The following is a 12867-nucleotide window of genomic DNA, read 5'->3' as shown; positions in this document are numbered from 1 at the left end:
TCCTCATTGAGGGAAAAAATAAATTTAAATTATTTTTGCTTGAGGCTGCAGAATAACAAAATGTGAAAAAGTGAAGGAGTCTGAATAATAATAAGTCTGGGTGCAGACCTTTAAATATCTGGGAGTGCAGATGGATGACAAATTGGACTGGACTGCCAATACTGATGCTCTGTGTAAGAAAGGTCAGAGCAGACTATACTTTCTGAGAAGGTTGGCATCCTTCAACATCTGCAGTAAGATGCTGCAGATGTTCTACCAGACGGTTGTGGCGAGTGCCTTCTTCTACATGGTGGTGTGCTGGGGTGGCAGCATAAAGATGAAAAACGCCTCACGCCTGGACAAACTTGTTAAGAAGGCAGGCTCTATTGTAGGATTAAAGTTGGACAGTTTAACATCTGTGGAAGAGCGACGGGCACTAAGCAAACTCCTGTCAATCATGAAGAATCCACTGCATCCACTGAACAGTGTCATCTCCAGACAGAGGAATAGCTTCAGTGACAGACTTTTGTCACTGTCCTGCTCCACTGACAGACTGAGGAGATCGTTCCTCTCCCACACTATGCGACTCTTCAATTCCACCGGGGAGTAAATGCTAACATTAATTTTATTTTAATTTTTTTCATTTTTATTACTATTTAATTTAATATTGTTTCTTTGTATCAGTATACTGCTGCTGGATTATGTGAATTTCCCCTTGGGATTAATAAAGTATCTATCTATCTAATTTTTTGAAGGCAATGTATCTATCATATCCACTATATCTACTCTTATTAGACAAGTTTAGAGTTGCCATTAAATTAACATGCAGGTGTTTATGATATGGGAGGGAAAAGAAGTGTCTGGGGAAAAATTACACATAGACAGCTGGAGAATGTGCACACTCCACACTGTTAATGGCCAGGGTGGGATTTGAAACAATGACTCTGAAACTGTAAGACAGCAAGACTAACCAATGTGTCGCCCTTTCATACACCCCCCCAATATTTGCACTTATATATTTATAATCTTTTTATAATTGTAATTTAACTAAACTTAAACCCTACTCTCTATACACCAAGATATGTCACCATTGCACTGGAAATGTACATCACAAAAGACCTCATAATCAAAGATTAAACCTGGCAATTAGCTGCACTCAAGAATGTTATTTTTTTTTTTTTTTAATATGTCCTCAGCTTCAAATACAGAAGCTTTTAGAGTACAAAGTGCTTTCTCTTCCCAGCTTACTTTAACTGTTTTATTTATTGTTCTCTAAATTACCTTAAAAGTGGCCAACCAACAGCTAGGGTTACCAGAAACACTGATGTTCAGATAGGCCTTTGAAACTTTACACAATAAGCTTGAAAACTACAGGTCTCAACTGCAACAAGATGGACTGGGTGGGGACAGCACAGCATTATCTTAACAAGGGTCTTGAAGTGAGAAGTACTGTAGCTCATGACCCCCTCCCCCCCTCAAAACCCGCCCTGTCACTTTTTCTCTCTTTTGCATTTTAATCAGCTCCACTTGTAATTATATGCTAATTTGAATCTTCTGCTCTGATCCTCATTCTACTGTTCTCTCATCTTATCTTCACTTATGCAGATTCTTCCTCATTTATCTCTTTGTAATTTATCATGTAATCACATTCCTTCTTGATTTTGTATTTAATTATGTCATTGTGAATTGCACTTTTCTTTACTGTTCTGTGTAAAATTAAAAATAAAACTGATTGGCACCCCATTCTGGGAAGGTAATGAAAGATGATGTAAACCGAATGACTGGTGTCTCATCCAGGGCAGAGTCCCACCTTTTGCCCAATGTTGCCGGTAATATGTTTTAGCTTCCACAACCCTGAGATGAATAAACAGGTTGTAAAATGGCCAGATGGCTGAAAAGACAGTTTTAATATTATGATTAATAGTGTATGGCAACTTGTAACTGTCAGCCCCCCATGTTTCTCATGGCCTTTTTGCTTCTGGGGGAGGATACTCAGAGTATTTATATGACTCACAAAATCTGACTAAAAATGGGAGTGGTTAAATGAAAATTGTGTGTAGGAATATGCAAATTGGCCTGCTAAGTAATAATTCTGTCCTAAAACGAGGGCCAGTTTTAACTCTTTTTGACTGGTGGGAAAGACAGAAACGTTGAAGTGCAGGTAAGAGAGATTTTCCCCCTTGGAGTTTCATGCAGTGATATCCATATACTGTTTATAAACCTCAGTGATTCTGACATTTGTATGTGATGGATTGGGGGCGGAATATTAGTCCCTCCCAGCATCCCCCCTAAATCCGCCCTTGCCTAAAACCTTTTAAAATGTAAAAAAAAAAAAAAAGTTAACCCAAACTACAGAAACCTGCTTTAATTTGATTTTATTTTCAAATCAATGATACATAAATGCCTGTTTGGGGTTTGAGGCCACCAGTTCTTTTAGTATAGGTGTAACTCAGTCTGCCTTTATTTTATACTTACTATTATTTGGCTGATGCCATATATCCAAAATGACTTACAATATTTGACAGATACAATTAGTTACATTTGTTTTTTTTTTATTCTCCAGTAGGAGCACAGGCAGGTGAGGGACTTGCTCATGGTCACACAATGTCAGTAGTCGGATTTGAATCCACAACCTCAGGGTCTGAAGTCCAAAACCTTAACAGCAGGTTGCATCAAAAGAAGCTTTATAAATCAAAATAAAAAGCTATGAATGTGTTGTTCAATTTGTCTTTTATTTTAAAAAAGTTGAAGCAAAACTGAGTTAGTAGCAAGCAGGTCAGAGAGACCCACTACACGTCTGTACAAGGTCCACTAGAGTTAACATTTATTTAATTTGGTAAAATAGGAAGACTTGAATTATACAGCTTTCCAACTGAGCATCAAAACAAGAAAGCTAGTAAAAGTCAGGAATTTGCCACTTATTTTAATAACAAAGATGTCATAGGTGCAGCAGGCAAGCATGGGGGTGCCCCAAGGATTGGCACTGAATCCTCTCCTCTCCTCTATACACATCTATATATATCTCCTTACTAGGCCCTTTCATTTTGTCCCATGGTTTGTCTTATCAGTGCTATGCCAATGATACACAGCTGTGCCTGTCATTCCCTCCAAAGCACCACATGGTATAAGCTAGGCTCTGTGCATTTCTCAGTGATATTGTAACCTCAACCTAGCAAGAACAGACCATCTTGTTATCCCAGCTTGTTTAGTCTGTATGAAGTCTTGGAGTAGTGATCGATGACCAGCTGTCCTTCACTGACCGTGTTGTAGTAGTCTCTCAGTCTTGCAGATTCACTTTGTACAATATCCACAGGATCAGATTGTATCTGATGGCATATGCAGCAAATATTGTAGTCCAGCCTCTGATCTTGTCACGTCTAGACTACTGAAACCCTCTGCTGGCAGGAGAACTGGCATGTGTCTGCAAGCCACTGCAGATGATCCAAAATGCAGTGGCAAATACGGTGTTCAACTAGCCAAGGTTGACACATGCCAATCCTCTTTTCAGATCTCTATGTTGTCTCCTTATAGTGGCACATATTAAGTTCAAATCCTTGATACTCGACTACAGTGTAGTCAGTAGATCAGGACCTTTAAATATGTAAACACTTGTGAGTTCCTAAGCTCCCTCTTAATCACTCATGTCTGTTGATGAATGGCATCTTATGATGCCTCCTAAGTGTGGCATCAAACCTCAATCCAAACTCTTTTCATATGTAGCTCCTGGATGGTGAACTAAGCTGCCAACCTCCATTCGAAATTCTGACTCCCTCAATGTGTTTAAGACATGTGTGAAGTCTCTCTTGTTTGGTGAATTTCTGTCTAACTGATACTAGCTGTTAGATTTTGTAACCTAGGAATTTAGAGAAAAGCCAAGCAAAATGACACCTTTTATTGGCTAACTAAAAAGATTACAATATGCAAGCTTTCGAGGCAACTCAGGCCACTTCTTCAGGCAAGATGTAATACAGAAACTGGAGTTCCCTGTGTTTATATACACACACTAGGACAAGAAACAACACAGGTAAATAATAATTGGTAAATAACCTAGGAATTGAAAGGTATTTCATTCCGAGTTTTCCACATGAGGTGAACAATTTTGTAAAATGTCCTGTAACAGTAGTTGGACTAGACTGATGTCTTTTTGTAAGTTGATTTGTATAAAAATGTCTGCTAAGAAAATAAATGAAAGTGCATTAAAAACTAGCACTAGCCATGGCACTCCTAGACCACTGTTACTGTTACAATCAAAGGGCTACTAGTTTTTGTTACAACCAATCTGTCAGTCAGTGGCTATAATGTGTCTTTGATTGAGTATCAGTTGCTAAAGGCAGAACATTTATGAACAGACCCTGGATTAATCTCTTAGTCCAATACTAGGGTCAATGGGTGGGGTTTTTCTAGCAGGATCAGGCAGATTACTTGTCCCTTCCTGGGCACCCTAAACACTCATACACGGGCAGTAAATCTAAACCTCAAATGATCTGAACTGTGAGAGAAACCAGACCCTTTGAGAAAACCTAAGGAGAAAAAGAGACAAAGCATAAACTTCCCTAAGGCAGCAGCTATAATTCCCCTGATGTGGCCTGACAGTGTGAATGTCTCATTATGTACCAAATTTAATCAAGCAAGTTCGTGTTGTAAATGGCAGGTGCAAATTAAGTTTGCTTTATTATTCACACCAGTGTTTACTATTTAGAAATATGCTTCTTTTAAAACATTTTAAAAAGAAATGATCTGACCCAAAATAAATAAGCTAAAGAATCAGCCCACACCTTAACCTTATATAACCAATATTTTTTTAATATTATTAAACTAACATAAAAGCAAAGTATAAACTAAATGACCTCTGTTCTTGAGCGTTCTGTTCACCCTGTGAATTAAAAGTGTGAATCAACAGAAATAGAAACCTAGCTTGCAATATAACTACAAATATAAAGCCAGTCTGACTGTTTGGCTGTTAAAGTTTCACGGGCAGAGAGGTAAACAGTAGTTAATTTAAATATCACCGCGATAAACAAGAAACATTTGCTAAGCAACAATGACTGGTTAAAAGTTTTAAATCCATTTTAATTCATCCATCCAGCTGTCCTCCTTTAAATCTGCTTAATTTAAAGTATGGGGCATCGAATGCAAGCCAGGAGCCAACTCTGTACACAGAGCCAGTCCATCACAGGACATACTCAGTAGTTTTCGAACAACTTAAAATTACCAACCAGAGAATAAATAAAACGATTACGCTCTTTGTTTCTTTGGGAATTCGGCCAATACCTCACTCCATGCATGTGCTTTCTGTATGTAAGCAGTTAGAATTAAAGAGGAATGTTTCACTTCCTCGACAAGCTTTGCATTTCCCAGGTGACTGTTGCTATAGACGAAGGCGCGGTCGAATGTAACCCCGCCCACCGATACACCTCTCCCCGAGAGGTCGGATTTTGCAATTCGGGGCGTGTTTTGTACTAGTGCTGAGGGCTATCGGGGCGGGGTTTGATGAGTCATGGACTAGAGAGCTATTCTTTGGGACGGCTTTACTCCGAGCTCATTTTCTTCAACGAGGTACGAGGAGTAGTTGTGTACGTTAACAAGGACGTGCGAGCCGGGTGGGTACACATTATTATTATTATTATTTGCTGGGCTTTGGGGCTGGGCTAAATTTGACTTTGATGACGCTGACAGTAGATTTTTGCAGGAAGATTCAAATTGTTGAAATGATCAGGTGTTTTTTTTAAGTGTAATCGTATTTTATTCATGTTTTGCAACCCGATTAGTTTTAAAAGTATTCTCATCAAGGCACTGCAGAACACCAGGAGCCAAACATAAAATTAGTGCCTATTTCCAAAAGTTGCATTTGTTTTCCATTCAGTGGCCAGAACAGTGTAGTAGTTGTCAGTGCTACGAATGTACAGTTTAAAGAAGTTGCTAAGACAATAACTTGGACACCTTGGATAACAGAGTAAAGTTTGGGGTTTAGCGACTGTTTTGATTACTTAGTAGGATCAGCAATAATCATTATACCATGCATTGATCTGCATGTGGGTTATACCAGAAAACAGCTATAACTCTTTCAGGCTGGCAGGTACGTTAAGCGATTCCCTGGAATTCAGAGTGATCAACAGCAAAAATCTGCGAACCTGATTTTGTTTTCTCGTTTTTAGCACGCTGAAGCTGGGGAGACCGTCCAAACTGAAGCTTCATAGAGCAGATTGATCGCAAAGCCCATCCCATGAATTCGTAACAAATTCAGAATTCATATGGGTTTCAAATTGGTTTCGCGTAGTGTTCGTTTTGACGTTTTTGGCAAATTGATCCGGAAACTTGCAACGTGAAAATCGAATTATTTCACATCAGTTGGTTCTTTTATTTTGTCCTTGCCAGACAATCATTAGGTGGCGCTCTCACGCTGTTAATGATTAGATAACGTCTGTGTCAATTTGAATCGAGTGCATAATTAAGAAATAAGATGCTGTTTATGTTATTGTTACTTTATTTTCATATGTAGAGATGGTATCATCAGCTAGATGAAGCTGTCCACGATTGCAGTCAGTTTTCATTATGAATGTAGCCCCAACATAGTATATACAGTAAATCACAATGGTAGCATGCAGAGCTGACAGATTTGCACATACAGACACAAGTGAGCTAGATACAAGATCACATCCTGTTAACCCGTGGCTTCAAGCTCGGCGGTCTCTCCACAACCTCCCACTACTGTTTAAGCTTTACCCCCAATTTTGGTCTGTTGCTTGCTGTTCCAAACTTTCAGTCGCTGTTAAGTCTTGGTATGTCTGTCTGCTTAAATGGACTCATGTGTAAGATGGGAGGTTTGCAGTGTTTAATTAAATGGAGACCAGGATGAAGGGCTGAAAGAAAAAGGTTATTTCTGTCACCACTAGATATGGGTAGTGATTTTTTTTCCTTTTCTGAAAGCAGAATATTATGTCTTTTTTTTGTGGAATCCCAGTTAAACTTTAACCCTGTAAGCCTGAGACACTTGAGCCATACATGTCCTTCAGCAAGAAACCAACGCAGGAAGTATACCCAATATCTGGATAATATTGGCTTTATCTGGGGTTACATTTACTTTGTCACGCCAAAGCTGGTGCTCTGAACAGATTGTAGATTCATACTCAAATATGGAATGCTTTGGTTCTACAATGCCTCTGACCCAGGGATATATTTCAGTAGTGTTAATATTTGAGATGTTTGTTGCTGTTTTCTTACTATGCTAAAATTTACAAAATGTATTTTCACATGAGAGTGTTGTGTAATATAAAGCATTGTGAGTGTGTGATAATTGATCACTATGCACTGCCATGGTGATTAGTGGTGGTTCCTCATAGGTCCTAAGAAAAATAGGTTTGATTCTAGGCACTACCACTCTCTGCTGACAGGAGTACCGGCTTTTATTACCGAGCTACTGCAGGTGATTCAAAATGCAGCAGCACATCTGGTGTTCAGCCTCTTTGCAGAACAGTCAATGGGTCATTAAATATATATATATATATATATATATATATATATATATATATATATATATATATATATATATATAAAAGACACCTGTGGGGCCCTATGCTTCTTCTTGACCACTCAGGGTGGCTGATGAATGACATCTAGTGATGCTACCTCTGCGTGATATCAAATCTCAGTCCAGACTCTTCATGTATAGCTCCTAGCTAGTTGAATGTGCTACCAACTTCCATTCAGAATTCTGAATCCCTCAATGTATGTAAGATGCATGTGAGGAAGACTCATTTGTTCATGAATGTCTGTCTGACATCAACTGTTGTGTTTTTGTAACCCAGATATTGTACCTTGCTTTTGTTCTGAGCTCTTCACTTGTGGTGATCAATTTTGTAATCTTATCACATAGCTCTTGTTCCCAAACAGCCCCCCAGAATGATGTTTACTTGATTATGTTGACCATTTTTGTAAGTCTCTCTGGATAAAATTGTGAAATGTAAATGTAATATGGAGTTTGCTTTTTTTTTTTTTGTTCTTTATTTCGCCTTATACAATTTCTTGTATTAGGAATTTGTTAGTTTTCGCATACCCCTTGGGGTCAGGGCGCAGGGTCAGCCATTGTACAGCGCCCCTGGAGCAATTGCAGGTTAATTTCTGCACACATAGCAGTATATTCATGTTAGCTCCATTGTCAGTTGTAATTTATTCTGGTAGGACAATGTTGTACCTATCCAGACATACTGTACTTCTTATCTTTTCGTTGAAGCTGTGATTACAGGCACTAGCACCTTTTGATCATTTATGGAAAATGAGTGACATAACATTCTAAAATTTACTTATTCCAGTTCAGGTTCACAAGAGGCCACAGTCTATCCTGGCAGTTAAGGGCACAAGGTGTAAAACAGTGATGAATGTGACATCAGTACGTCATGGGAGACACTTGTGCACATGCTTATTCAGTCAAACTAACCTGTGCATCTTTGGAGAATTGGGAGTAAAACTAGAATGCCTGGAGAAAAACCCACACAGATGCAGGGAAAACACGTAAAATTCCATATAGACAACATCCAGGCATGGGATGCAAACCTATGATGTTGGATTTGTGACACAGCAGTAATACTAAAAAAAGGGAAAAGTTGGTTCAGAAAATTAATGTATGCATTAGGCTTGATTGGTACACTTGTGGTACACAATTCTTGGTTTCATAGTTGGCTGATTGGGAGCAAATTACCATACGTTTTGTACTTAGCACTCATGACATGGACACTTGTGGAAAGAGCGCAATTATCTGTATAGCAGCAATGCTAAGCCATATTAATAATCCATCTATTGTTTAACACTTTTAATTCAGTTAAGGGTTGTGTGGACTGCAAGACAAGAACCTGCCCTGGACAGATTGCTATTTCATTGCAGAGCACAAACATCCACACCAATCCTCACATTCACTCACGCAGGGAACATTTAGGGTCAACCATTAACCTTAAGTGCATACCTTAGAGACATGGAAGGAAAAGAAGAGAGCACCCAGAGGCAGGCCCCCAGCAGACATAGCCTGGGTAGTGTCTGTGTGGTCCACAGGATCTTTATTTAAACACATATTGTTACTGTTATTCATTAGAGCTATGATTTTGGACCTGAAAACTGGAAACCTTTTCATAACTGTCTTTCTTTTTAAGACCATTTTTACATTATGTAGTATTATAGTAAGTACCTGTAAGTATGAAAATGCTTGTCACGCTTATCAAGAGCTAAAGCAGACTATTTGGTAAGCGAGTAAATACCAATGCAGGTGAAGTTGCCTTAACAAGAATAAGAGTATCTTGAATTGGGGCTAACACATTTTTAAGCCAAGCACCATGCATTTTTCTGTGTTTTCTCAAGTACCTGTGAGCTTTATCTTGTATGGGTATCGAGTATGGACTGCATGGTGGTGCAGTGTTAGTGCTGCAGCTTCGCAGTTAGACTGCAGTTCACCTCCCAGATGCTCCCTGCATAGGTTTTGCATGTTCTCTCCATAACTGCATAGGTGACTTCCAGGTGCTCTGGTCAAATGATATTCTAGTTAAGAGGACAGGGGTTGCTAAATTGACCATAGTTTGTGTTTGTTTTCACTCCTGCATTGCATCCAAAACTTGCTGGGGTTGGCTCCAGCTTCCCAAAAGCTAAATTCATTTATAGCAGACAAAGAAATTTCTTTGCCTTGTTTTTCAGCCAATGTCAAACTTGTATATTCTCGTAACTTTGATTTTTTGACTCTAAAGTACTTTCTAATAATGAGTTTAGGAAAAGTTGCTTGTAATTATTCATCTTCTGTTGTTTTTTTGTTCTTTCATTCCAGTGTGTGTTCAGACCAAAATGTGTGTGCATTATTTATTTATTTACTTATCTGTCTATTTATTAATTTATTTTAAGAGCTTCTGTAAAAGGCCAAATTTCCCCCTGGAGACAAATAAAGTTCTATCTGTCTCTCTGAGAGAATGTATGTGTACAGTATATGTGTAAATAGTAATTTTTTTCTTATCAATTCCTGGAATATTACAATTATTTTTAACTCTCAACAGTCTATATTCATTGGATTTCTATTCTACTAAAATCCCCCACAGCTGTTTCTTCTCTGTATTTCCTTGTGGCATCTCTGACCTTAAAGTGTTTAGGTAAGTCATGACTTAAGGCAGTAAGTGAGTAACACAGTAAGAGACTCTTAGTAATATTTTATAAATTATACTTGCGCAGTAATGATTAGTCTGTAAAGCAGATGTTAAGTAACAATGTTACAGTTTGTTACAGTATATATTACACACAATGTTTGTATGTATAATAAATATGTATGTATGAATATATGTACAGTATGTGTGGTTGTGCGCGCGCGTGTGTGTGTATTATCATTTATATATAAATAATGAGATAAAAATGTAAAGGTTATTTTCATGCTGAAAAGGAAAGGATACAAGAGACAACATTTTGGTTGCGTAGCCTGATTCAATGGTTGAGGTGCCCGTCCAGAAACCCCATTAATTAAAATGAATAGAATAAGGCAAAACAGTAACAGAAATGATCACCATATCCTTTGCTCTCTATCAAGCTCAGACTCGCAGAGCTTTCTCTTGCTTCTGATTCGACCACCTAAGTAAACATCCATCACTGGCCTTTGCGTGAATGTATAAGAAGAGTCCCAGAGGGGGTGGGGCTTTCAGTATAAAATGAGGGCGTGGTCAGAGGTCCTCTATGGTTTGCCGTTCTGAGCTACAGGTGAAAAAGAGGTTATTGGTGACAGCACCCTCTCTAGTCCCGAGGTTTTCTCCAAGTGCAGGTGCATGACTTTCTATAGCTATAAAAAATACAATATGCCTTGAAAGAAACTTCATGTAACATTTATGCATAATAATTGTACTAATTTTTCTTTCTCATTCTTAAGTGGGCATGTCATAAATTAACAAAAGAAAGCATAAAGCTCTTTACAAACCGTAAGAAACAATTAAGTCCATGTTGCTTCTTGTTTGGTTAAAATTGTTCAGGTTCCTATTCTGATTGGCTGTAAAACATTTACTTACACAACATGATGCCATTCACTCTTTCTGATTTGGTAATCAAGTCATCCATTGTGACCCTGCACTTGATAAGCAGGTTGATTAACAGATGGACGATTGGGTGGATGAAAGCAATGATACTTTTAAAAAATATTTTGGTAAAACTTGAATAATTTGTAATATTGTCGCACTTTTTAAAAATCTTTGGACTGCATCTCTGTATGGTCTTTTTTAAAATTCTGATGGTTTTAATAAACGTGTATGTTTTTCATCAAGTGGGCAGTTTGTCTCTTTACTCTTTTATATTCTGATTCCTTTTTTATGCTAGTGTTATATAGCCTGTTTAACAAAAGTTAAAACAAACGTTCCTAAAAAAGGCCATCGCAAGTATTGAATTGTTGCCAGAAAAAGTTAGTAGGCCTTATCTGGCTTCTGGCCATATGTCTTGCACTCCTGATGTGGATTGTTTAATCCCTCATGCATAAGACTGATTTTAAAGTTTTGTAACCAAATCCCCATTGAGTTGTCTGGATTATGGCCATTTGGAAATGTACCTTCTGGACTGTCTCGATTAATACAGCACATTAAAACTAACCACCCTCCTAAATAAGTCTGGCACCACTGGAGTGAAGATAGATTAACCCCCTGGAGGTAAGGTACTCAGCTGCTAGGATTGGCATTATTTTCTTTCTTTTTAGTTCGGCACAGCTTGGGTATAAACTAGAGTTTGTAAGGTCAAGGCAGGGAAGGTTAGCATTACAATAGTAGCCAGAGGCTTTAGGGTGGCTGCTGCTTGTAAATCTTATTTGCCTGTCACTTATCAGACAATGCGGCCATTTACAGCAGCCTCAGGGGCTTACTAATGATTTTATAGAAAGCGTCATGTTGACACACAATGACTGACAATCCACACAATGCTGTTGAAATGAGGGACATCTGTCTGACACTGCTGAAAAAAAATCTAACATCTTGATTGTTTTTTTTTTTTTTAATTCTTTCATCTTTTAATTTCTTCTTGACATCTGTACTGCTGGTTATGCTTGAAGAGCACTTTTCAGTGCTTCATGACACTAAAGAAAGACAGCAGCTGTTCTTTGCAACTGACTAGCCTGTGGTTTAAGGCCTTCAAAATGAATCACAGTATTTTCCAAGATAATGGCTGACTCATAGGCACTACCTGTCACCAAGGTTTCTTTATCTCTTAAACAAGCTTTTGACAATTCGATGTCAGGTCTGGACGTAATTGTCTGTCTTTTTAAATTATGAAGTTCCTTGTAAACCGGAAACATTCTTCATGTGATGACTAGACCAGGACAGGTTTATGCTGTACCATTACATGTGCAGATACAGTAGTTTCACTGTACTTTGAGCTAAAGCTATTTGATTGAAGTCCTTGGTGTTCAGTCTGTGCCTGCGCTTATTTACTAGGGTTCACAACATGCAGTCATAGTTGTGTCACAGTAATTAGGTTAATGCTGCCCACTTTACTGTTCTTTTTGGATGTTATAAAAGTGGCTGTCAGAAAAGTCTTGCGAATTGTGTGTAACAACTAATAATAATTTATCTGCCTTGCTGTCTCCTGGTACTGTATAATAAAATAGCTACTTTTACATCATCATCACTTTCCATGATTGACAGACTTACTAAAGATGACTTTGACCAAATGATTTGACTCATCCATTCTCCAAACTGGGAGACATGGTGGTGCAGTGGCAGCACTGCTAACTTGCAGTAAGGAGACCAAGGTTCGCGTCCCAGGCCTCCCAGCCTGTAGTTTGCATGTTCTCCCCATGTCTTCTTGGGGTTCCCCCTGGTGCTCCTGTTTACTCCCACTGTCCAAAGGCATGCAGGTTAGGTGGATTGACAATGCTAAAATGGCTCTGTCTAGGGTTTTTTT

At 38.4% G+C, this 12867-nt stretch overlaps 1 protein-coding gene across 1 annotated transcript in view; it reads left to right on the top strand.

The window, feature by feature from the left end:
- The first annotated feature begins 5502 nt into the window (after positions 1-5502).
- Positions 5503-12867, top strand: part of fhl3a (four and a half LIM domains 3a) — an 88490-nt gene continuing 81125 nt past the window's right edge. Inside the window, exon 1 of the mRNA XM_039739984.1 lies at positions 5503-5579. The gene's annotated coding sequence lies outside the window, so the exon portion shown is untranslated. The remainder of the gene's footprint in view (positions 5580-12867) is intronic.

Source organism: Polypterus senegalus, chromosome 17 (genome assembly GCF_016835505.1).
Source record: "Polypterus senegalus isolate Bchr_013 chromosome 17, ASM1683550v1, whole genome shotgun sequence".
NCBI lineage: Eukaryota > Metazoa > Chordata > Cladistia > Polypteriformes > Polypteridae > Polypterus > Polypterus senegalus.
Note: the sequence above shows the minus strand (reverse complement) of the source record. Positions and strands in the feature narration are given on the sequence as shown.